The sequence below is a fragment of the Neofelis nebulosa genome, chromosome 4, assembly GCF_028018385.1.
Source record: "Neofelis nebulosa isolate mNeoNeb1 chromosome 4, mNeoNeb1.pri, whole genome shotgun sequence".
Taxonomy (NCBI): domain Eukaryota; kingdom Metazoa; phylum Chordata; class Mammalia; order Carnivora; family Felidae; genus Neofelis; species Neofelis nebulosa.
The window spans coordinates 37,743,399-37,768,684 of NC_080785.1; the positions used below are offsets into that span (position 1 = coordinate 37,743,399).

At 37.2% G+C, this 25,286-nt stretch overlaps 1 long non-coding RNA gene across 2 annotated transcripts in view; it reads right to left on the reverse strand.

The window, feature by feature from the left end:
- LOC131509114 (uncharacterized) overlaps positions 1 to 25,257 on the reverse strand; it is a 66,295-nt gene extending 41,038 nt beyond the window's left edge. For both annotated transcript variants that reach the window (XR_009260297.1, XR_009260298.1), the window contains exons 1-2: positions 25,177 to 25,257; positions 3,422 to 3,556 (exon numbers count right to left, since the gene is read on the reverse strand). This is a non-coding gene — a long non-coding RNA (uncharacterized LOC131509114). The remainder of the gene's footprint in view (positions 1 to 3,421; positions 3,557 to 25,176) is intronic.
- Positions 25,258 to 25,286: the final 29 nt, after the last annotated feature.

Consider the following 25,286-nt stretch of genomic DNA (forward strand, 5'->3'; position numbering starts at 1 on the left):
TGAGATGGACTCTCCCACAGCCAAAACATTCAAGTTACCCCTGCCTGCTCTTGGGCTTCCCACTCATCATTATCAATCCACATCTATTTATCGATCTGTTAGCTTATATTAGGATAAGTGGGGAAAAGCAATGAACAGGGAGATAGAAAGAAAATAAAAAGATATATAAGACATGATTGTTGTCCTCAAAAGTCTTTTTACCTATTTTCACAAAGAAAACATAATGATATTGGTAAAACTGCAAGGAAAAATGCTAAATGTCCACTGAGTGTTAACAGACAATATGGGAATTCAGCAAGCCATGGAGACTCCAGGGGAAATTCAATAGGAGATTAGTTTTTGAAAAACTTAAGTACTAAAGTATATATTCTTCAGAGTTAAGATGATTCTCCAAGAGGTAAAAAGTATATCTGTCTACTAACTCTAAATTTGAGATAAAATTATTATATATTTTCAGGAAAATAATAATAACAACAATTTTCATGCACTCCAGTAGTGTCCAACAGACATACTATCACTAATCCTAAAAGCAAGGAGTGCATCATCCCTATTTATACGTAAGGAAATAGTGTGAAAAAAATTAAGTTACCTGCTAGTTGATGTAGAGACAGTAAGTATTACATTTGAACATATCTGTCTGATGCCAAAGCATGAATTCTTCCCACTATGCAACTCATTCATTCATCAAACATTTATTGAGAATTTACTCTGAACAAGCATTACACTAAAGATATTAAATTAAAGAAAACATGATTTCTTCCTTCAAGAGACTCACTGTTTGGTGAGAAGGAAATTACATAAAGAGACCACACAAAATGTGCTGAGTCCAAGAACAGAGATACACAAAATGTTATGGAGCATGTAGGAAGGAAACCTAACCCATCCTGGGAAATCCTAAAAGGTTTCTTAGAGGAGTAGAATTCTTTAAGTCTTAAGGAATAAAATAAACAATAGCTTACATTTATGTACTTACGAGGAAGATACTATTATTATTCCTGATTTACAGATGAGACAATTAAAGCACAGAAGGGTGAGCAACTTTTCCAGGCTTCAAGAGTTTATAAATAGGTGGTAGAACCAGGATATGAATCTGTTCTCTCTTAATCTCTATAATTTGCTGCACATGAATAAGAGTTTGCCAGAAAAGTGAAGAGAAAAAGAGCAAGACAAAGGCAAGAAACTGCACTGTATGGAACAATATATGAAGCATAATATGGCTAGAGCAGAAAATCACGAGAGGAAATTAGAGAATTATGGGCCAGGTCACAAAAGATCTTGTGTAACATTCTAAGGATCTCATAATTTATCCTATAAACTATGGAGGGATATTAAAAATTCGTACATTAATAAATGATTATGGGGGCGCCTGGGTGGCTCAGTTGGTTAAGCGGCCGACTTCGGCTCAGGTCATGATCTAGCGGTCCGTGAGTTCGAGCCCCGCGTCGGGCTCTGTGCTGACAGCTCAGAGCCTGGAGCCTGTTTCAGATTCTGCGTCTCCCTCTCTCTGACCCTCCCCCGTTCATGCTCTGTCTCTCTCTGTCTCAAAAATAAATAAACGTTAAAAAAATAAATAAATAAAATAAATGATTATGTCAGCTATTTGAAGGATGGATGTGAGTTAAGACTAATGGGAAATGGGTTGTTGTTGTTGTTGTTGTTGTTGTGATAAAAAAGAAAAAAAACACATTAGGTAAATTTAACCTCCTAACAATTTTTAAGTGTACAGTACAATAAAGAGACAGTTTTAATATTCAGCGAAGATGAGAACCTAAACTTGGCTGGAGAGAGTAAGATGGAAAACTTGGAAATAATACATGTCTAGATGGCAGAAGAGGCAAAACTTGGTGATGAACTAGATGTACCTATCTCCCTACCCATAAGACTTGCCTGTTTTAAATAATCTGTCCAAGAAAACAGAAAGCATAAATATATACATGTATCATTATGGAATTGGCTAGGCATGGTGCTAGGCACAGGAACATTAAGAATGAGTAAGACACACTTCCCATCCCAGACGGACCTATATTCTTGAGTGGAGGTGGAGAAGAAGGACGAGTGCAATAAAGGATTATGTGGTTATAAAAGAAATAGGTACAACATTTATTAGGGATCCAAGGCTGGAGTGGCTAGCCCTAACCAGGGGATATCAGAGAAGGGCTGAAGGAGGATATGCCTCAAATTGAATCTGAAAAGACACTTTCCAGTGGATCACGTATTTGAGGTGAATGTTTCTCCAGTGGCAAAGTGGCAAGAATACAGCAGAATAAATAGTTTCAAAGTGAAGTAGGTGAGGAGGGACAAGATAAATATGTGGACCCCTGAAGGCATCAAAAGCAGAACAGGAATTTATTGGCTGCTAGTTCCTCCATTAAAACACCTAAGCACAAGAAGGCAATTGAGGTCACAGAAGAATGAAAGTAGGAGACAAGATAGTGATCTACAATAAAACTATAAGAAGTGCTGTGGTTCTATAGCACTATCTGTGGCCACGTGATCACACTCCATCTAGCCCCACCTGAGGTACAGAACTGATGCTCATTATGCTTGGCGAAGTGTATTAGTATATTAGAAGTCTATTAGTTCTACCCTAGACTCTAGCATTTCCTATAATGATATCCTGTAGGATATCATCTTGAGATTCACAGTTAGGGGTCTGTGCATCAGGCACTTCCTACTGCTCTTCTAAAGGATTTTAAATTACCTCATAATATCTTATGTTTGGAAGCCTCACTGCCTCAGTCACAAGTATTGATATTGTAAGCAAAAGTACATTTTTTTAACCGATGTGTTTACATAGACATTATTTTTCCTAAATGTAATGCCTAACGTCTAAAGGACAATATTATTTATAAATACAAACTCTCAGACTTGAAGAAGAACACCTTTGTTTAACCTGTTTAATATGTAACATCTACATATTACTAACACTTCTACATTCAAGAATCTTCCTGGAAATGGTTATTTATCTCTTTCCAAAGTCAAATTTCTACGGCTGTCCCAAAGAACCATTTTAAGAAAAAGGGAAATTCCGTTACTAAAACTGATCACAGACTTTCTAGCTCATTAAATGTACTGTCTTCAATACAGCAGCAGAGGCTATAAATCTAGTTCTTTGTGAATAATCTCAATATTCCTTATAATGAGGCTTAAAAGTGTTTTTTATTAAGAAAAATAAAATTATTTAGTGGAAAAAATATTTAATAAAGTTATTTTAATTAGATGTACACATTAATCATGAAATTTTACAGGATAATTATAATGATATTTCTCTACTTATTATGATGAAACTTGTGAGAATGGTTAGAACATAAACAGATAAGAGAGAATATGCAAGTCGGTATTATTTGGGGTAATTTTAAAACAATTTAATGAAGACTGCATCTCCTAGGATAAAATAATTCATTACATGAAGGTGACTTACTTGGAATTAGGAATCAAAAACTCTTAACTTTCACGATCAGCCATGATCCATCCAATCCCCACATCCAGAAGTACCAAATCTGTGATCACAGGCCAGACTGAAAATAGATGGCCAGAACTTTCACATATTTAATACCTGCAATAAAATAAACTGGAGTTACGACATCAGAAGACAGTGGGCTAAGGGCTAACGTAAGTCCTGCCTTTTCACACCTGATAGCATGTTTATTCATCCCATTGTACCTCTCCTATTGCCCAGAGGGAAAATAAAGTGTCTGAAGTTTCAACTGGGAAAAGATGACTCACCCTGAAACTTTTTGAGTAGCTTATTAGGGTTCACAATGCTTGTGGACTGCTACTTGTGTTTTATGTGTGGGGGCTGTGGTCAGGATGAAATGAGGCAAAAGACTGAAAAAACAGAAAATAAGTGGTTCTATAGCAGTCATATATTGAAATGACAATGTATGTATCATAAACCTTTACACAAACATTTTAGCATATGGTATACAGGTTCTAAGTAATGTATATGCAAAAGAAAAGGCCTCTAGTACCATTTGACTAGCTTCAACACTGGAAAAATACAAATTAATGATCTCATAAATGTTTCAAAACTGAAAACACTCCTTTCTCCCCAACAAAGGAAAGAAACAATTTCTGGTAATAAATTCTACCAGATATTTTAGTGGTGGTGCTATTTCTATTGCTTTTAAAGATGTATTTTTAATTGTCTTACAGATATCCTTAATCATACAAAAAGAAATCAGAAACTCCCACTTGTCATAGAAAGCCCTCAAAATAGGCAATACTATTTCCACTGCTAAAAGTATTTGAAATATATACCAGCATACCCGACATGTCAACTGTTTCCTACAATGTCTTCTCACCAAACTGAGGTGTTTTCACAAAACAACAGGATTCAAGACAAACAGAAGTAGAACTGCTGTGGCAGTAAAGCGTTATCTATGGAGGAGCTCCCTCTCTGTGTCATGCAGGCTGATCCTTACTGGTAGCAATGATAACACTAATATAATGGTCATACCCATTTAATGTTATTTAAGTACCTCCAACTGACATCTAATGAAATAAGGTGCTTTTTTTTATAAATTCTAATTAGGTCCCCTTACTTCTTTCCTTTCTCTCTCACACTTTCCCTTACTCCAGCTCTCCATCTTGTCTTTTCTTTTGCCCAATAGTAAAAAATGGATGCTAATATGTCTACATGTACTCCAATCTCTACCTTAGGCTGCATTAGAATACCAATGGATCTTAAACAGAATAAACCTGTCACCTCTCCAACCCACCTATCAGGAAGAAAAAAAAATCCATTTCTTCTCTATGTGCCTGCATCAAAAATTTAGGCAGGTCACCTTTCTTGTTATCCTCCCACATCCAGTAACTTGCCAAAACCCAACATTCTTGCTAAAAGCCTCTCAAATCTGTTCATTCCCCACCCATCTCCCTGTGTCTGCACAATCTGGGGCCCCACAGTTTCTTCCTTGTCTCTTCAGTGGTCCTCATGCCTTCACTCTGGGCCCCTCCAACTGCTTTCCACATTGCAGCTAGTTATCAATGTAAAATGCAAATCTGGTCAAGGTACTACTCTGCTGGAGACACTTCAATGGCTCCCCATGTTCTTAGGATAAAGTCTTGTGTGCTCATAATATATGTTTTTATAATCACACCTCTGCTTATGTCTTAACCTCCTTTCTCCTTAATGATTCTTACAAAAATAGCCTGTGTTTTAGCCATCATGAACTACAGACAAGTTCTGAGACCTTTGCACCCATTGCCCCTCTTAATTAGAAAACCCTCCCTGTCATATCCCTGCCTTTAACATAACTGATTTTGAATCAATTTAAAGGATTCATCTCAGATGTTAGTTCCTCCAGGACACCTTCTCTCCTACCCACTTGATGTTCCCATAGAAACTGGTTGTCACCAAAATGGGTGTTCACGTTTACCTTCCCCAAAGGTTAGTAAGTATTTGTTGCAAAAAAAATGAAAAAATTCAAGTCATTTTGCTGCACAACTGGTTTGACTGTAGTATGTGTATATGCAGATCCAAGATAATTAACAATGTATGAAGCTGCTCAGCTTTGCATCTCACATTCAAATATTTGGACATACATACACCCAGACCATTTTAACTCTATGCCATTAAGGGTTGAGATGGACCTTATCAAGGTCTATAAATATAAAAACACATGGGTTTATATTTCTAGAAAACCAAGTCTTGAGTTTGCTAGATCTAATTTTATTAATATAAAAGTCAACCTTTATTGTTCCAGAATCATCTCAGTGACACATAATTGTCTGAAAGCTGATCAACTGCTTCCTTCTCAGAACAGTTAGGTGGGCACCTGGGTGGCTCAGTCGGTTAAGCAACCAACTTCAGCTCAGGTCATGATCTCAGGGTTCATGAGTTCGAGCCCCATGTCGGGCTCTGTGCTGACAGCTCAGAGCCTGGAACCTGCTTCAGATTCTGTGTCTCCCTCTCTCTCTCTTCCCCTCCCCTGCTCATGCTTTGTCTGTCTCTCTCAAAAGTAAACATTAAAAAAAATTAAAAAAAAAAAAAAAACAGTTAGGAACTGTCTGGTTAACAGAGGGTAAAGAATCATCCAGCTCTAACACTCTTAATGTTATCCAAATCTAAACAAGTGTGATAACTAGAAGCAAACTCAGTAAAAGGAATATCACTTTCTCAATGATTAACATGAAACCAGCTATCTAACAAAAAAATATTTTCAAGCTTAAAAAAAAAAAATTAAAAAAAAAAAAAAAAAAGAAATGGGGCGCCTGGGTGGCGCAGTCGGTTAAGCGTCCGACTTCAGCCAGGTCACGATCTCGCGGTCCGTGAGTTCGAGCCCCGCGTCAGGCTCTGGGCTGATGGCTCCGAGCCTGGAGCCTGTTTCTGATTCTGTGTCTCCCTCTCTCTCTGCCCCTCCCCCGTTCATGCTCTGTCTCTCTCTGTCCCAAAAATAAATAAAAAACGTTGAAAAAAAATTTAAAAAAAAAAAATATTTTCAAGCTTAAAAATAAGCTTTATTTTTTTTTTAATTTTAATGTTTATTTTATTTTTGAGACAGAGAGAGACAGAGCATGAACGGGGGAGGGGCAGAGAGAGAGGGAGACACAGAATCAGAAGCAGGCTCCAGGCTCTGAGCCATCAGCCCAGAGCCCGACAAGGGGCTCGAACTCACGGACCGTGAGATCGTGATCTGAGCTGAAGTCAGACGCTTAACCGACTGAGCCACCCAGGCGCCCCGTAAAAATAAGCTTTATTTTAGAACAAAAAAATTAGAACCCATTTGAGGTGACTCAAAACTTAGAAATTCATAATGTTAATACTTAATTCTGTGATAAGCAATTGGCATCAAGATAAAGTATTTTTCCAATTTACAACAACCTCTTGGATAAGAAATCTAAGGTTCAACTCTCAAACACAATATTTAAGCTTTGGTTTTGAGTGTGATACATGGGGAAGGGGGTAATGTGTGAATATTCTGTGCGTGCCCTGATGGTTCATAGGTAACAGGTCTTGTAAGCAAAGTTTTAATTAATCTTGCCAGTAGAAGCCATAATCCACAAAGACTCACCCTCCCTGCCAAGCTGCTATTCTGTATTTTGTATGGCTGAGCACAGAATACTGCGTTACCTTATTAAGTGTAGTTGCTACTGGATATTCCACCCAGACTCCCTCCTTCCCTCGACTGTCAGATATACCATCTGTTGACAGTTCACAGTCGTGTCTCTTGGCCACAAGGAACTACCTGACTTAAGGTTAAGGCCCCTCCCAGGGGAAAACCAACAGTCAAGGACCAATTCATACAGAGGAACAAAGGCTCCCCTGCTTCAATTTGGAACAACTCTGAAGGGACATCCCAGCTCCAGAGCTCGCTACAGATTCCACTGATGTTGCACTATATGCCAGCTTCTCCCTCTTCCCAATCCTCTTTCTCATTTCCTTTCAGGTGAATTTCTGGAGACCAGTTCTCAAAAAAACTTTTACATGCAACTCTTCATCTCAGAATCTATTTCCAATGCAACCTAATCTAAGACTCTTCCATACTTGTGTAATGCAAATACAGCAGTATATAGTAGTTTTGCTGACTTCATCATAACTTTGCCTTGGTCTTCCATTAGAGATATGTATCTATTAATTGAGGCAGAGGCAAGATCTGGAACTTAATCTATCCTAACTGATTCCAGTTGCCTTTTTTTTTTTTTTTTTTTTTTTTTTGGGACAGAGAGAGACAGAGTATGAACGGGGGAGGGTCAGAGAGAGAGGGAGACACAGAGTCGGAAGCAGGCTCCAGGCTCCGAGCCATCAGCCCAGAGCCTGATGCGGGGCTCGAACTCACGGACCGGACCGCGAGATCGTGACCTGGCTGAAGTCGGACACTTAACCGACTGCGCCACCCAGGCGCCCCTCCAGTTGCCTTTTAATTGCAACAAAATTTAGGAACCAACTCATTGGCATTAAAAGCTACCTAATTTCTACCCTTTATCCTGAATAATTTTGAACATTTGGCAAAAGTTGTTGGATAATTTTATCATCACCCAATTTTAAGAAGGATAATATTCTAGTGTCCTCAAAGAGATGGGAAATGTATTTTATTGGACTTATAAGGACTCAGGTCTTTTCTGATAAAAATGAAAAGAATTAGAATAGCATTTAGTTCTCATGTTCTCAATCTTTTAAGATCTGCTTTCGAGGGGCGCATGGGTAGCTCAGTCAGTTGAGCATCCAACTCTTGATTTTGGCTCAAGTCATGATACCAGGGTCAAGGGATCAAGCCCCACTTTGGGTTCCACACTGAACATAGAACCTGGTTAATATTCTCTCTCTCCCTCTTTCCCTCTCCCCCACTTGCACTCTCTCTCTAAAATAAAAAACAAATAAAATAAAATAAAGCAAAACAAAACAAAATAAAATACTCTCCTTTTAAAATGAATGAAACGTTGCCATTGAATCAAATGACTCTTTTATCCCATCCACTTCTCAATCCAAATGATATGAAAGGATTCTAGCTTTGGAGGTCTTTGTCTTTTTGAGTTTTGTTGTTGTTTTGGTACTACCATTTTGAAGAGTAGAAATTAAATCACCTGATCCACCTAACAGCAGTCCCATTTGTCTCAGACTTAAGCTTCTCTTCCAGAGCATATAGACACAAAGAAAACTCCTAAATAGATCAGAGTACAACAGCAGACAGATTCAGATGTGCCATCTTTTTAATAAAATACAACTTTTATTACATGGTCAGAGTTTGCCACACAGTAAAGGCAACTTGCCCACAAAAATCAAACTTCTGTCATGAATAGAAACTTTTCTAAAGAAGATATCCAGATGGCCAAAAGACACATGAAAAGATGCTTGATGTCACTCATCATCAAGGAAATACAAATCAAAACCACACTGTGATACCATCTCACACTGGCTAAAATTAACAACTCGGGAAACAACAGATGCTGGCAAGGATGTGGAGAAATGGAAAACCTCTCGCACTGTTGGTGGGAACGCGAATCAGTGCAGCTGCTCTGGAAAACAGTATGGAGGTTCCTCAAGAAATTAAAAATAGAACTATCCTATGACCCAGCAAATAGCACTACTAGGAATTTATCCAAAGGATACAGGAGCACTGATTCATAGGGGCACATGTACCCCAATGTTTATAGCAGTGCTTTCAACAATTGGCAAATTACGGAAAGAGCCCAAATGTTCAGCAACTGATGAATGAAGAAGATGTGGTTTATACACACAATGGAATACTACTTGACAATGAGAAAGAATGAAATCATGCCAGATGGAACTGGAAGGTATTATGCTGAGTGAAATAAGTCAGTCAGAAAAAGACAGATATCATATGTTTTCACTCATATGTGGATCTTGAGAAACTTAACAGAAGACTGTAGGGGAAGGGAGGGGGAAAAATTGTTACAAACAGAGAGGGAGGGAGGCAAACCATAATAGACTCTTAAGTACAGAGAACAAACTGAGAGTTGATGGGGGGGGTGGCAGAGAGGGTAAAATGGGTGATGGGCACTGAGGAGGGCACTTATTGGGATGAACACTGGGTGTTGTATGTTAAGTGATAAACCACGAGAATCTACCCCAAAAACCAAGAGCACACTTTACACACTGTATGCTAGCCAATTTGACAATAAATTATATTTTAAAAAAATGAAACTTCTGTTTATTTAAGTATAAATTCCTGCCAAGTACAGAAGAATCACTAACTTGACAGTGATTTCCGATAACTGAATGACAAAGCCCTGCTCTTGTTAATGGAAAGGAACAGATGCAATGGGGTCAGAGACCCATTCTTTTCAGGTTTTCTGGAAAAAGTAAAATGATATTATGTCTTTCCCTTTCCCCTTCACTTCTATTGAATCAAATCTAGACCAGTGTTTCCAAATGTTTACACCATACACCTTCTGAGGGCAAATATTTTCAATATTCACATATATGTACATAAAATATACAAATTATACCCATGTTATTACTGTGCTAGTAGATACATTTCAAAAATACAATAGTAGAAATATTTTAAAAATGAAAAAATAAATAAATTTAAACTTTATATAAATAATGGCCCAAAATTCTTTCTTCACATTAAAATATTCTTAAGAATAATTTTAACAATTCAGTCAACAACAGATGTTGGTGAGGATGCGGAGAAAGAGGATCTCTTTTGCACTGCTGGTGGGAATGCAAACTGGTGCAGCCAATCTGGAAAACAGCATGGAGGTTCCTCAAAAAATTAAAAATAGAACTACCCTACAACCCAGCAATTGCACTACTAGGTATTTATCCAAGAGACACAGGTATGCTGTTTCAAAGGGGCACATGCACTCCAATGTTTATAGCAGCACAATCAACAATAGCCAAAGTATGGAAAGAGCCCAAAAGTCCACCCATGGATGAATGGATAAAGAAGATGTGGTGTATATATACAATGCAGTATTACTCGGCAATCAAAAAGAATGAAATCCTGCCATTTCCAACCACGTGGATGGAACTAGAGGGTATTATGCTAAGCAAAATTAGTCAGAGAAAGACAACTATCATATGAGGACTTTAAGATACAAAACAGATGGGGAACTTGGGTGGCTCAGTTGGTTAGGTGTCTGACTTCAGCTCAGGCCATGATCTCATGGTCTGTGAGTTTGAACCCTGCATCAGGCTCTGTGCTGACAGCTCAGAGCCTGGAGCCTGCTTCTCATTCTGTGTCTCCCTCTCTCTCTGCCCTAATCCTGCTCACTCTCTGTCTCTAAAATAAATAAGCATTTTTTAAGTTAAAAAATAAGATACAAAACAGATGAACATACGGGAAGGGAAGCAAAAATAATATAAAAACAGGGAGGGGGACAAAACAAACTCTTAAATATACAGAACAAAAGAAGGGTTGCTGGAGCAGTTGTGGGAGGGGGAAGGGCTAAATGAGTGAGGGGCATTAAGGAAGCTACTCCTGAAATTATTGTCGCATATGCTAACTAACTTGGATGTAATTAAAAAATAAATTATTAATAAAATGTAAAAAATACTCTTAATAATTTCAAAGTAGAGATTGATACAATCAAATATACATCATTTATTTTGATCTTTGCTTACCATTTATTGATGCTGGGATTCAAAATCTAGTTCTGAATTCAGTCATTGTTATCATAAGCTAACAAAGACAATGTTGCTCAAAGATAAATAGATCCAAACAGATGAAGCTGTTTGAAGATCCAAACATTATTGGCTGCATTTATTAAATCATGACATTCATTTTACAATCCTTTGAGTGATTAGTATTATATTCAGTCCATAGTTTTTGTTAGGAACTTTGAAGTTTAATTAAGCTAAAACTGGGTAGTACCATATGTTTATGCACTTAACCCGACATACAAACACTAAAATAAACTGTTGTATGCTGAAAATGACCTCAATAAATATGGGCACTATGGTTGGCTCCCACTCTTCCCTAGAATTGCCAGGGGACTCTTCAGAGCACATGACTGTTTGACATGTGGGCACTACAGGGCACCAGTGTAAAAACACATGGTAAATTTCAGTAAATTTGTATTTATTATCTAGGGGGGAAATAATTATAGAAAGAATTTGAATATTTTGTTGCCAAATTCTCAAGCAATCCAGGGAGAAAATCTCTGACCTAAACAACAGATTCCAAGGAATTGCTTAGAAAATACAATACCACAAGTTTAGCCAGTATCTTTTCTTCAGGTTTTGCTTCCCTGAGTAGCTAAGTATCTAGGCAGTATAATAAACAGTGTCAACATGTTTCCAGTTCTATACACTGCACATATTTTGCTACCCACATACCCAAAGCCAAATAGACTTTTATGTTCAGAGTTTAACCTATTAACTCACTCAGAAATTAAATGAAAATAGTTAATTTCCCAGAAAAGCACAGTATGAAACTTAGAACAATAATAAATATGAAAACTTACTTTGGTCTAAGACTTAATCACCCAGAAATGTACAGTACAATGACTTCATATTCACAAATTTGTTAAGATCATTACAAAAGATGGCAGGAAGCATTTTGTAGGTATTTCATAACAATTCATTTTAAGGACACATCACAAAAGCTTGACTAAGTTTATATACTGATCCTCAGACTATAAACTTTTGTTAGTCTACATAAAATATACAGAACCATTTTTCATCTGTTCACTTCAGCCTACATGATAGTTTATGAAATAGTACAAGTTACACAGGCTGATAATAAAATATGAACAATATAAACAATATATCATGTATATTTATTTATAAATATTAAAAAGTTATTAAAAAGGTTTCTTTTTCAGAAATAGAAAAAAAGTATATTATTTCCTTCCAATTTGAAGGAAAGAAGGAAAGAAATACTAAGAATTCTTTCAGAAAGATAAATAGCAGTGCCCTCAAGACTTGAAATGAACCCTTATAATAAGCACCAGACTACTAGCATAAGACTTTGGGGTTGTGAAAGGAGGAGATAAGAGAATCAGAGAATGTCAGGTTCAGAGAAAACCTTTAAGGACATCTACTAAGCCAATCATCCTTGTGAAGTCTGATTCCTCTCTACAACATCATGCCAAGTAATCATTAAGCTAGCCTATTCTGATCAAGAGTTCACTGCTCACCAACACAGCCAATTCCCTCTTAGAACATTAGAAAGCTTTTCCTTATATTGTGCTAAAACATGCTTCTGTATCACTCTCACCCACTGGCCAACCTGAACAAGTCCAGTTATTTTTTTTTTTGTATGTCTCCTATGGAATGAATCACCAAAAATACTGGTTAGTCTCACTGAGTCTTCTCATTTACATCCATAGTCTTTCAACTACGTTCTTCAACTAACAATTCTAGTCTTAACAGAGTCCTGGTTAATATCCAGTTTGTTACTGTTTCTTGAAAAGCAGAGAACCAATAAAAATACCATTTTGCGAGGTATGGCCCAAACTGGAAAGAGCAAAGCAGAACTTACCTTTCCCATTCTAGGTACTACATATGTATTCCTGTAACCCAAGATTATACTCGCTGTTTTCGTTGCTATGTCACACATGTTGATTCAAACTGGGCTTTATGTAGATTAAAGTATAAAGTCTTAGTTGTTAATTTACTCAATATATGTTTACAGAATGTTGCTACACAAATACCATATTATTAGGGGCAGTAAAAGAAATCAGTGAGATATAACTGAAACACTGAAGACCCTGGGCCCAAGTCCCAGTTTACCCAACTATAGCTGTGTGGCAAGAACACCTGTTAGACCTACTCAGTTTTCATAATAGAATAACTATCTTGCTTGCTGGTCTCAGTTCTAAAGCATATGGATGGGCCTTTTGCCAGCAATTTAGAATACCAGCACTCCAGGTTATCTAGCTCCCTTCCAAATACCTACTGAGAGAAGAAATGTTTAGGAAAAATAGGTCCAAGACCTTACATACTCAATCCTTGGTTAATGTTGAATCACAAGAAAGCTATATATTAGGAACCCACCACACACCTTTCTAAGCACCTTCAGTGAGTTGCATTTAATTGTTTGTCCTAATCTTTAACAGAAGAATGTTGTAAGAAGTAACCATGTTACTTATGTTTTAAACTGAATGGGAATGTTTTAAAACTGAGGCTATTGCCCATTTTATTATTCAGAGTCCCTTTCACTCTTGGTTTTCTCTGAGGAATGGGATGCTTCTACATTCTGAAGGTAGAAATCATCAGAATAGTTTTATACATTTTTAAAAATAAGTTTTAGAGGGGCGCCTGGGTGGCGCAGTCGGTTAAGCGTCTGACTTCAGCCAGGTCACGATCTCGCACTCCGTGAGTTCGAGCCCCGCGTCAGGCTCTGGGCTGATGGCTCGGAGCCTGGAGCCTGTTTCCGATTCTGTGTCTCCCTCTCTCTCTGCCCCTCCCCCGTTCATGCTCTGTCTCTCTCTGTCCCAAAAATAAATAAAAAACGTTGAAAAAAAAATTTTTTTTAAAAAAATAAGTTTTAGAGAAAGATGAGTCTATGAGAAATAATGAGGAAAAATGCCATTTGATATATGCACAAATGGCAAGAAATATTTGTATTTTCTGTTTCATCAATAACTGAAAAAGGGATCCATAAGAGTAAGACAGGTAATTCTAACTGGGTCTTATTAAATATTTATTGTTAATTAAGTTAAAGATCATTATTCAATTGCCCTTATGTTTCCTCTTCCCAAATAATCAGCCTCCGTAACATTTTCCCCAATGAAAAAGGTTCTAAGATCAGGTAAACCTAAGAATTACCTTGAGAACTTGTTTTAGAAATTTGCATTTTTAAATAAACTACCTATGTAATTGGGAAGTGCACCACAGAACACATGTTGAGAATACTCTTCCAGGACCAATTTTTGGATCACTTTAATTAACTCTGCCACTCACCCTCAGGCTCTCTGCTGTCTCTCTAGATCCCTTTTAAAGCCTGGTGACCAAAGAAAGGTAGGTAGAGTACTCTCACCAAGGGTCCTCCTACTAAAGCACAGCAGATAAAAGGAATAGGTCTTTGCTCTTATATAGCATACTACATTCTAGCATTGATAGGTATACTTACAAAAGCAGTGCTTCAATTATGACTGTCAGATTGAGGTCAACTAATTTTGACTATCCTGAGAAATGAGAGCTTAAAATGCATGAAAACAGGCCCAAATCACAATCAAACTAAACTGTGAAAAGCACTTATAGGTCTTTTTCCTCAATTGAACCAGTTGCAATCATTTTTTAAAATAACTTATTCTACTTTTAAAATAAAGAATTTTCCTTTGAAGGAAAAATCTGCCAACCTCCTTGAGTAAAATCTTCTTCCAGAAAGTAAGATCACTTTGTCATAATTTTTACTAAGAACTTTAATTCTAATAATACCACTTTCAGAATATCTACAGACAAGTAGCCTGTTGGCATAATGGACTCATGGAATAGATTTATAAACAATCAAAATATTACAGGCAAGAGTAAAGAAACTTTATTGTTGCTCTCCAGCTCACCATTTCACAGACAAATAAATCATTCCATGACACAGCGACTGATGTTATACCATAAAGTTCTGTACCTGGACCATCTATATGATTTAGCAATAGAAATAGATTTAAAAACTACAAGTGACCAATCACAATATGTCAACTGAAAATTCACAGTAAATGTCTACATTAAAGGTTCAGGTACCCATTCAAGTTTCCAAGCTGAGTTTACAGTCATCACTTCCCAGCTATTGCTTACTCTGAAAACTCTAGCCCTATATATTCTATCATGTATAAATTGACTCTAGATAAACGGCATTATCAAATGAACAAGTTGAAATATTCAAAGCAGAAACTCAGGGACTGAAAAATAAGCGATTTACTCAGAAAATTACTCGGATATAAATTTTATAAGTCTTTAGATTCAAGGGAAATCAAGCTAAGACCAAGTGGAGTATGATTCATTCTCCTATGTCATTTGCATTTGCTATCTGTTATTTTTTAATTTTATAAATTTCATGCTATTTCCATGGTTACCAGCTCTTAATCATAGTGAACACCTGGTCTATACAGAGGAGTTAATATTTCCTTACGAACTGCATATACTAAATTGTTAATAATTTCTCTATACTTTGACAGTGACTAGTTTAAGTTTCTGACCTATAAGCAAAGATTTTCAAATGGTTCTTTTGACTTTCTTTTCTTTCTTTTTGAATTTTATATATTATATGGACTTCAGTGGTTTTGTGAGAGTTGAGATTTGCCAACACATCACAATCTATATTCTCTGACATGTAGTATCTATACCTAGGAGTAGGTATGTTTCTCATCCTGGTCAGACATACTCTATTTAAAAAAAGTTTTTTTGTACATATTCATTAAATCTAAGCCAAAATCAGTTGACAAATGAGGCAAATACTGGTACTCACTCATTCACCAAACTAGGGCGTGGAGAACAGTACACAAATACCTATAACTCCTCAGTGACTCACCATGGATAGGTTTCCTAAGCAACACTAGAGCACCTTATTTCACAGAAAATTAAAATGGCATTTGATCCTGTGGACATTTCCATATAAAACCATATGGGTTTGTACATCAACTAGACTTTAATTAGAAATTTTTTTAAAGCATATGTTCAATGATTAATAGTAAAGACTTTGTCAGATTTCCTAGGTTCATATCCTGACCCTACCAGTCAGTAGTTATGTAACCTTGAATAAATAATTTAACTATGTCTCAGTTTCCTCATCTGTGACAGGGGATAATATAGTATCGGCTTCAGAGAATTACTTTAAGGAGTAAAATATTTCACTATTTTAAGAAATTAGATAATTTGTACAAATTCACAGAATAAGTAAGTGGAAAGATAAATTTGGAGCCATCCAATGGCCTCTCCTAAGACAATGCTCTTAATCAGTCCATTAGGATGAATAAAGTGCAATATACAGAAATAATCTCACAACTTTTCAAAAGTATAAAATTTGTCCCATCTAAGAATTCTTAGTCTGCTCCTGGAAACCCGGCAGTGTAGGTAAAATTTGAATCTGTCAGTACCTGTGGGTGGGGTTCCTCTACTTCCCTGGACATCACAGATGTGTGTGTATAATTGATTCCCACTGATTACTGAGGTTCATTGGTGGAAGTGAGTGACACATCCATAATGGGCTCTAGATGGTGCATGGAACAATGGCATTTGCAGCTTGCCCATACACCTCTGTAAAATCCTGGCACCAGACAGTTTAGCCTCAGCAGATGTTTTTTCTGCAGCAGCTGACCAGCTCTGTAAGGTCCAGTTTATCTCATCCTGTTAACCTAATGATTAATTAGCGCTAATGTAATGATATCACTGATAAATGTCCTATTATGGATATAAAATACTGACCAGCTCTGGGTTGGTCTTTTTTTAATTATGAAGCTCCAATAAAATGCCTCTATTAACTTGGCTTAACTCAATTACTAGTAAGAAAATCTCAGTCTTTATGAATTCCCCGACACACATACCAATGACCGCAAAATCCTGATGTCAACTCATCCTCCTGCTTCTGATGGATCCCAGAAGTGCCTTCCTTCAGGGCCTACCAATGACTCACTTCCAATAGTTATAAAATAAGCAGAACCACTTCTCCATTCTTCTCTGAAACCATTTCTTGGTAACTACTGACTTGGTAAATTTTCCCCTCCACCACTCTATTTTAGTAAAGGATGGTATAGGCTTAGGTTCTCTTGAATTGAGACACTAAATTCTGAATCTGATAACCCTAGATACTTAATGCTAAGGAGGAACTATACAGAAGTCTGAAGAAGCATTCAGACAGCTTGAGAGAGAAAATGGAATGTGGCAATGCTTCAGAAGAATTGTGGTTCATGTTGCTTCCAAATATGTTCACAGGGAGAACTTGTTGCTGGCAGATGCTGGGCACAGAAGAAGCTGCTCATCTCTCTAGCACTGCTAAGGAAATGATGGGTCTCTTTTAGAAGAAGGACTACATATGTATAACATGGCAGTTATTGTCCCGATCTATGATCTAGACAGAATATCTAAGTCTGAGTTACAGCTAGATAAAAATAGTTCATTAAGATGGTTTTTAGGCATGTTAAAAATCAAAAAGGGGGGCGCCTGGGTGGCGCAGTCGGTTAAGCGTCCGACTTCAGCCAGGTCACGATCTCGCGGTCCGTGAGTTCGAGCCCCGCGTCAGGCTCTGGGCCGATGGCTCGGAGCCTGGAGCCTGTTTCCGATTCTGTGTCTCCCTCTCTCTCTGCCCCTCCCCCGTTCATGCTCTGTCTCTCTCTGTCCCAAAAATAAATAAAAAACGTTGAAAAAAAAAATTTAAAAAAAAAAAATCAAAAAGGAGGTTGGAGTCAAAGGAGTTGAAGATATTATTATATTTATTATATTCCAAAAATTAATCCCTGCCTCTACATCACTTAATACTAGTAATCCCTGGGCTTACATTTCAAATTACAGTGTCCCTCATAAACTAATGAAAACCATTTTTACAACCCTTGACTTATAAGTCAAAGACAAACTTTAAAAAGGAACAAACATGATTTTTTGTAAGCTATTTGACAAAATAGAGCTCTTTCATCTGTGGACTAGAAGCAAATGAATTCTAAGCAGGAGTTACAAGGAGAATATTTGTCCTCTTCAGACAGTCGACCTTACTGAAGCCAAGGAAGTAAGGTAAAACATCTTGGTACCATGTTCAACCACTGTGGGAAGTTCCGTTTCTCAGGCATAATATATAAGTCTTTCTGTCTGTCCTACAAGATCTGCAATTAATTATCCCATAACAATCTATCAAAAGTCATACATTCCTCTGAGCCCAGCATCTCAATTATTATAATTCCCTTTTAGCAAAGCTTATAGTGCTGCCTTTTACTTTGCTGTAATTTATGAGAAAAGCAGTACAGAATTACAGATTAGCTACTGTAATTGGAAACAGAATTCAAAACAAATTAAGAGTGTTTGCTCCTTTGTTTGTTGCATTTTGTTAAGGCTACCCTAGAGATCATTCCAGCCAAATGATTTCTTAAGGCTATTCGCCCATATCGAGACCCTCTTAAACATAATTTTAAAACTTCCGGAACTCAATATGATGAATTAATGATACAACACCACCTAGGTGGATAATATGTTTTAAACATAAACGTAATCCTCAATGGGTATGAAACAGTTCAATAGAAAATGCCATCAGGGCAATAATTGGATGTTTTTTGAAACAACTACCACAGATTTAAAGTAGTAGGGGAATGTGTCTAATCAGTCCTCAATCCAAAACCTAGGGGGCCTAAAATGTGTCTGCATCCAAAGTTTCCACAGCCAACTTTTATTTATTATGTGCATCTGCAGAATAGCACATTCACAATAGAGAGAAAAACACATCCTAGAGACCTCATATTTCATGGATGTAATTAACAGAAACTATTAAGAAATTAAATAGTTAATATTCATTGAGGGCTTACTACATGCCAGCTACTAATTCCAGGAATTAATTTATTTAATCTTCGTACAATACATATCAAGTAGTTACTATTATACCCAATTTTATGAATAAATAAGCTAGTAAGCAGCAGAGGTAGGATTCTAACCAAGCAGTCTGACCCCAGAGATCTTAACTCTTAACCACTAATCAGAGACATATAAATACAATTAAAGGAGGAATTGAGAAGTACTGATGTCTGGTCCGTTTTTCAGTCACTTTAAAAACATTTCATTTAATCCTCACACAACATATTTTGTGAAAGAAAACTGAGTCTCAGAGAGATTAAATAAATCCAAAATCCCAAATCCACAAAGCCACCAAGGGAAAAACTAGTATGCCTTGTACTATAGCATATTATCTCTCTGCAACTTTAAGACTAAACTGAGTGGCAGATATAAAGGCAGAAATCTCACTTCAATCTACATATCAGTGCTGTCATAAGAAAGTGACCACTGGAGCCTATCTGGCAGAGAGTTGGCAGGAAAAAGAAAAGAGACTGTAAATAGCCCAAAACATAAAACCAGCACACTTAGAGGAAGAAGTTCTAAATCATTAAGACACTGCGGTGCTAGTGTGTCTGTATATATGTTTGTGTGTGTGTGTGCGTGTGTATACACATAGACACGTGTGTGTGAACTCTTTGTTGTTTTATTTCATTCTGCTCTCAACTACACCTTTCATTTTGTTCATGAAACCTGGAATGGTTCTCAACTAGGAACAGTATCTGTAACAAAAGAGTATTTGGCAATGTGTGAGGGCAGCTGGTTGTCCTGGTGCCTCGGTGATTCTATTGACATCTAATGGAAATGGGCTAGAGATGCAAAAGATCCTGAAATATTGTGTCTGCACAACAAAGCACTGTCCCACCAAAAACGCCAATACCATTCATCCAACATTAAGAAGTATTTAAAGGAAACATTTCAATTATTGGGAAGGAAAAAATACACGATTCAGGTAGACTTAATCAACATTTGTTGTCAAGATCCTGATGCTCCTAGTGGACGGAGGAAGTAAGTAGGGGCCATTACAGACAGGTTCTTGAACAAAGTTGTTCCTGTTTTAGATGCTACTACATCTTATATATACATAAATGTAAATTCTTGTTAATAGTATCATGGAGCAAATACATAAGACTAAATTTTGAATGAAGACTCAAAGTAATCTCAGTCTAGATAATCAAGTATCTTCATACTTTAGCCCAAATGCAGACTTCCTACTTATAAGGTAGTTTCTACCATGAACAGTATAAAGGCAAGTAAATATTAATCAAATTACAGTCTTATACTAGCATCATTTATTCATTCACAAAATATCTCCTAATTATCTATCATGCTAGACACTGTTGGAGAAGCTGGGAACTCAGTAGTAAATAATAGGACAGAAATATTTCCTGCCCTTCATGGAATTTTCACTTTCCTGTACTTGTTTACTTACTACGTATATAAACAAATACATACATAATATAATTTCAGTTAGTGATAGGCACTATGAGGAAAAAATTAGGCAGGAAAGTGTACAGATTGGAATGGAAGAGATAGTTTTTGTGATGTGCTCAGGGAAGAGGGTGACATTTGAGCAGAAACTTGAACGACACTGAGAAAACAGCCATTAAAAAGTCGGTGGGAATTACTATTTAACATGGTACTGGAAGTCTTAGCCTCAGCATTCAGACAACAAAAAGAAATAAAAGACATCCAAATCAGCAAGGAAGAAGTCAAACTTTCACTATTTGCAGACAACATAATACTTTATGTAGAAAACCCAAAATCCTCCGCCAAATAATTACTAGAACTAATACATGAATTCGGCAAAGTCGCAGGATATAAATAAACGTGCATAAATCTGTTGCATTTTATACACCAATAACGAAACAGCAGAAGAAATCAAAGAATCGATCCCATTTGCAACTGCACCAAAAACAAGAAACCTAAAAATAAACCTAACTAAAGAGGTAAAAGATCTGTACTCTGAAAACTATATAACACTTATGAAAGTAATTGAAGAAGACACAAAGAAATGGAAAGGCATTCCATTCTCATGGACTGGAAGAACATTGTTAAAATGTCTATACTACCCAAAGCAATCTACACATTTAATGCAATCCCCATCAAAATACCAACAGCATTTTTCACAGAGCTAAAACAAATAATCCTAAAATTTGTATGGGAACCGCAAAAGACCCTGAAGAGCTAAAGCAATTCTGAAAAAGAAAAACAAAACTGGAAGCATCACGATTCCAGATTTCAACCCGTATTACAAGTCTGTAGTCATCAAGACAATATAGTACTGGCACAAAAACAGGCACACAGATCAGTAGAACAGAATAGAAAACCCAGAAATGGACTCACAACTATATGGTGAACTAATCTCTGACAAAGCAGGAAAGAATATCCAATGGAAAAAGATAGTCTCTTCAACAAATGGTGCTGGGAAAACTGAACAGCAACATGCAAAAGAATGAAACTGGACTATTTTCTTATAAGTTCAAAATGGATTAAAGATCTAAATGTGAGACCTGAAACCACAAAAATTCTAGAAAAGAGCACAGGCAATAATTTCTCTGACATCAGTCACAGCAACTTGTTTCTAGATATGTCTCCTGAGGCAAGAGAAACAAAAGCAAAAATAAACTATTGGGACTACATTTAAATTAAAAGCTTTTGGGGGCACCTAGGTGGCTCAGTAGGTTAAGCATCTGACTCTTGATTTCGGCTCAGGTCATGGTCTCACAGTTTGTGGTTTCAAGCCCCGCTTCAGGTTCTGTGCTGACAGCACAGGGCCTGCACAGGATTTCTCTCTTTCCCTCTCTCTCTGCCCCTCCCTCCACTCACACTCTCTCTCTAAAGATAAATAAATAAACATTTAAAATAAATAAATAAATAGCTTCTGTACAGCAAAGAAAACAATCAACAAAACTAAAAGGCAACCTATGGAATGGAAGAAGACATTAGCAAGTTACATATCTGATAAAGGGTTAGTAGCCAAAACCTATGAAGAACTTATCAAACTCAACACTCAAAAAGCAAATAATCCAGTGAAGAAATGGGCAGAAGACACGGACACTTTTCCAAAGAAGACATCTAGATGGCTAATGGACACATGAAAAGATGTTCAACATCACTCATCATCAAGGAGATTCCAATCAAAACCATGATGAGATACCACCTCACACCTTTCAGAAGAGCTAGAATTAAAAGAAACAACAGGTATTGGCAAGGATGCAGAAAAAGAGGAGCCCTCTTACACTGCTAGTGAGAATGCAAACTGGTGCAGATACTCCAGAGAATAGTATGGAGGCTCCTCACAAAACTAAAAATAGAACTACCATATGATCCAGCAATTGCACTACTAGGTATTTACCCAAAGGATACAAAAATACAGATTGGAAAGGGTACATGCACCCTGATGTTTATAGCAGCGTTATCTGCAATAGCCAAATTATGTAAAGAGCCCAAATGTCTATCATCTGATAAATGGATAAAGAAGATGTGATATATACATATGGTGGAATATTACTTAGCCATCAAAAACAATGAAACCTTGCCATTTGCAGTGAGGTGGATGGAGCTAGACCATATTATGTTGTGTGAATCAATATATAAGTCAATCAGAGAAAGACAAATACCATATGACTTCACTAGTCTGTGGAATTTAAGAAACAAAACAGATAAACATATGGGAAAGGAGAAAAAAGAGGAAAAAGTGGAACAAACCACAAGAGACCCCTAATGACAGAGAACTGAAGGGTTATAGAGGGCAGTGGGTGGGGGATGGGCTAGATGGGTGATGGGTATAAAAGACGTCCCTTGTTATGATGAGCACTGGGTATTGTATGTAAGTGATGAATCACTGAACTGTACTCCTGAAACCAATATTGCACTGTATGTTAACTAAACTTTAAATAAAAAGTAAAAAGAAAAAAAGAAAGAAACAAAGAAAATGCCCGTGAGAAAAATATTACTGGCAGAGACAACAGCAAGGGCAAATTCAATAGGAAACAACAAAGATGGCATATTTAAGAAAGAGCAAACAGATGAATGTGATTGAAATGGAATAAGCATGGGTGAGTGGTGGACTGACATCAGAAATGCAGAAAGAGGCCAGAATGCATAGGGTTTTGTGAGCCTTGATAAAGAGTTTGCACTTCAGCTTAATGTGTTGGAACTGGAGAGTTTTAAGCAAAGGAATAAATTGATTTTTGTTTTTAATCACTAGAGTAGTAAGAAAAAACAGAACTAGAATACCATACGACTTTGATACTAGGATTGGGAAAAGGTCACAAAAGCATATATAGCAATTCGGGTGTTAAACTGCCTGCCTGGGGTGGGTGAATGGTTAGGGAAATTTAACCAACTTTATTTAAAACTACTTGGGGGCACCTGGGTGGCTCAATCAGTTGAGCATTTGACATCTGCTCAGGTCACGATCTCACCGTAGATGAGTTGAAGGCCCTCATCGGGCTGGCTGTTATCAGTATGGAGCCTGCTTTGGATCTTTCTCTCTCTCTCTCTCTCTCTCTCTCTCTCTCTCTCTCTCTCTTCTCTTTCTCTTTCTCTTTCTCTCTCTCTCTCTCTCTCTCTCTCTCTCTCTCTCTCCCCCCCCCCCACTCATGCTCTCACTGTCAAAAATAAATAAAAACATTTATTTAAAAATTAATTAATTAGGGGTGCCACTGTGGCTGAGTCAGTTGAGCATCCAACTTCAGCTCAGGTCATGATCTCACAGCTCGTGGGTTCCAGCCCCACGTCGGGTTCTGTGCTGACAGCTCGGAGCCCAGAGCCTGCTTCAGCTTCTGTGTGTGTGTCTCTCTCTGCCCCTAACCCACTTGCATTCTGTCTCTGTCTCTCTCAAAAATAAACATTAAAAAAAATTTTTTTTAAGTAATTAATTAAAACTACTTAGGCCCAAAAACACTGCTGCGCAAACTTCTGCCACTCTTTTTCAGATGATTCAGGTCATTAAGTGACCTCTTAATATTTTAAACAAAAAGCATTTTTACCACCACAGACTCTTGAAACTTAAAACCAAACCATTATCTTCAATGTTGACACATCTAGAAACAAGCCTGCAATAACACTAACTTTAAAATAGTCTGCTGACTTTAGGTAACTTTAACAGACATAAAAGGAAAAATAATATCCCCAAAATGTTCACACTAGAAAGCAAGAGAATATCTTGTAATATATTTCAAATATACTTGGTTCGAAAGGTACAATACTAAAAGTTCAAAGCAAATGAGACAAAGACAAAACTTTACTAAAACAATCAAGTTTAGAGAAGCAATGCTACCAATATTACTGTGTAGTTATCCTCAAACTTCTAACTACGCAAGGGGCCTTGGTTTGGTTTATTTGGCACTTCTTGGTCTCATGAAACCTTGTTGGCACAGGTATCTATTCAAATAATTATGATTAGCCCACTTCACTGCTGGGTTTGTGTTAGGAGACAGGAATATAAAGTTTTGCTGTAAGTTTAGAGAGATTGGTAACATTTAGGAAAAAGCATAAGATGCAATACAAGATTACGTGCTAATTACGGGCACCGAGCTGAATGTACCTGCTACACCGGAGAGACTGACTTTCAGAAAGCGGAGCGACTTCATCCCTAACACACATCATTAATAACTTACCATGTGACGGTGCCAAATAAATAGCCTAATCAGCAAATCAGAGTTCAGAAAACTGGATGACTAGAAAGTTTCATTTAAGGACTTCACAGGTACTAGCACTCAAGAGTATCTTTCAGAAAGGATTGACTTACATATGGAAACAATTCACTTACGGTTTAAAAGTAATAATTTCGTATCTTTTCATAAATGTCTGGGGGCAGCTAGGGTGGGTATCATAAAAACATAATTGAAAAGAATTATTAACATTCTTGAACTAATGGGGAAACTCAATCCTAGAACCTTCATAAATACTAGGTATCTTCCTATAAACCCTTTTTATTTTCCTAAACTTTTTTTCCCTGCAAACGGTTTTAACATTTCCCAAAATGTCTAATTAAACGTGTTTTCCCCTCTTGATTAAAAAGAATTAACAAAACGTCATAAGGTACATTTGGAAGATGGTGACAGGGGATTCCCTGCTTCCAAATGTTGGAAGCCGCTAGTGTAAAAGCGCCAGAAACAGATGACTCTGCTCGGGTGCTATTTTCCCGCTGTTGTGTCTCCATTTCAGTCTAAGAAAAGACATAACTATGTGTGTGTCTCGAAACCTTAGATAGGGTAAAAACCACCTACTGTCATTTCTTTATCACATTTTTGAGAGAGCATTTGTACAAACCCACTAAACCACTTTACCAGTAAAACTGCGCCCTGTGAGGAACACCCGCAGGGGAGCTCCTCCTTGTCTCCGGTAGCGCGTGCTCGTCACTCCCTCAGCCAGTTACCGAGGAGCGCGCCGGCGCATC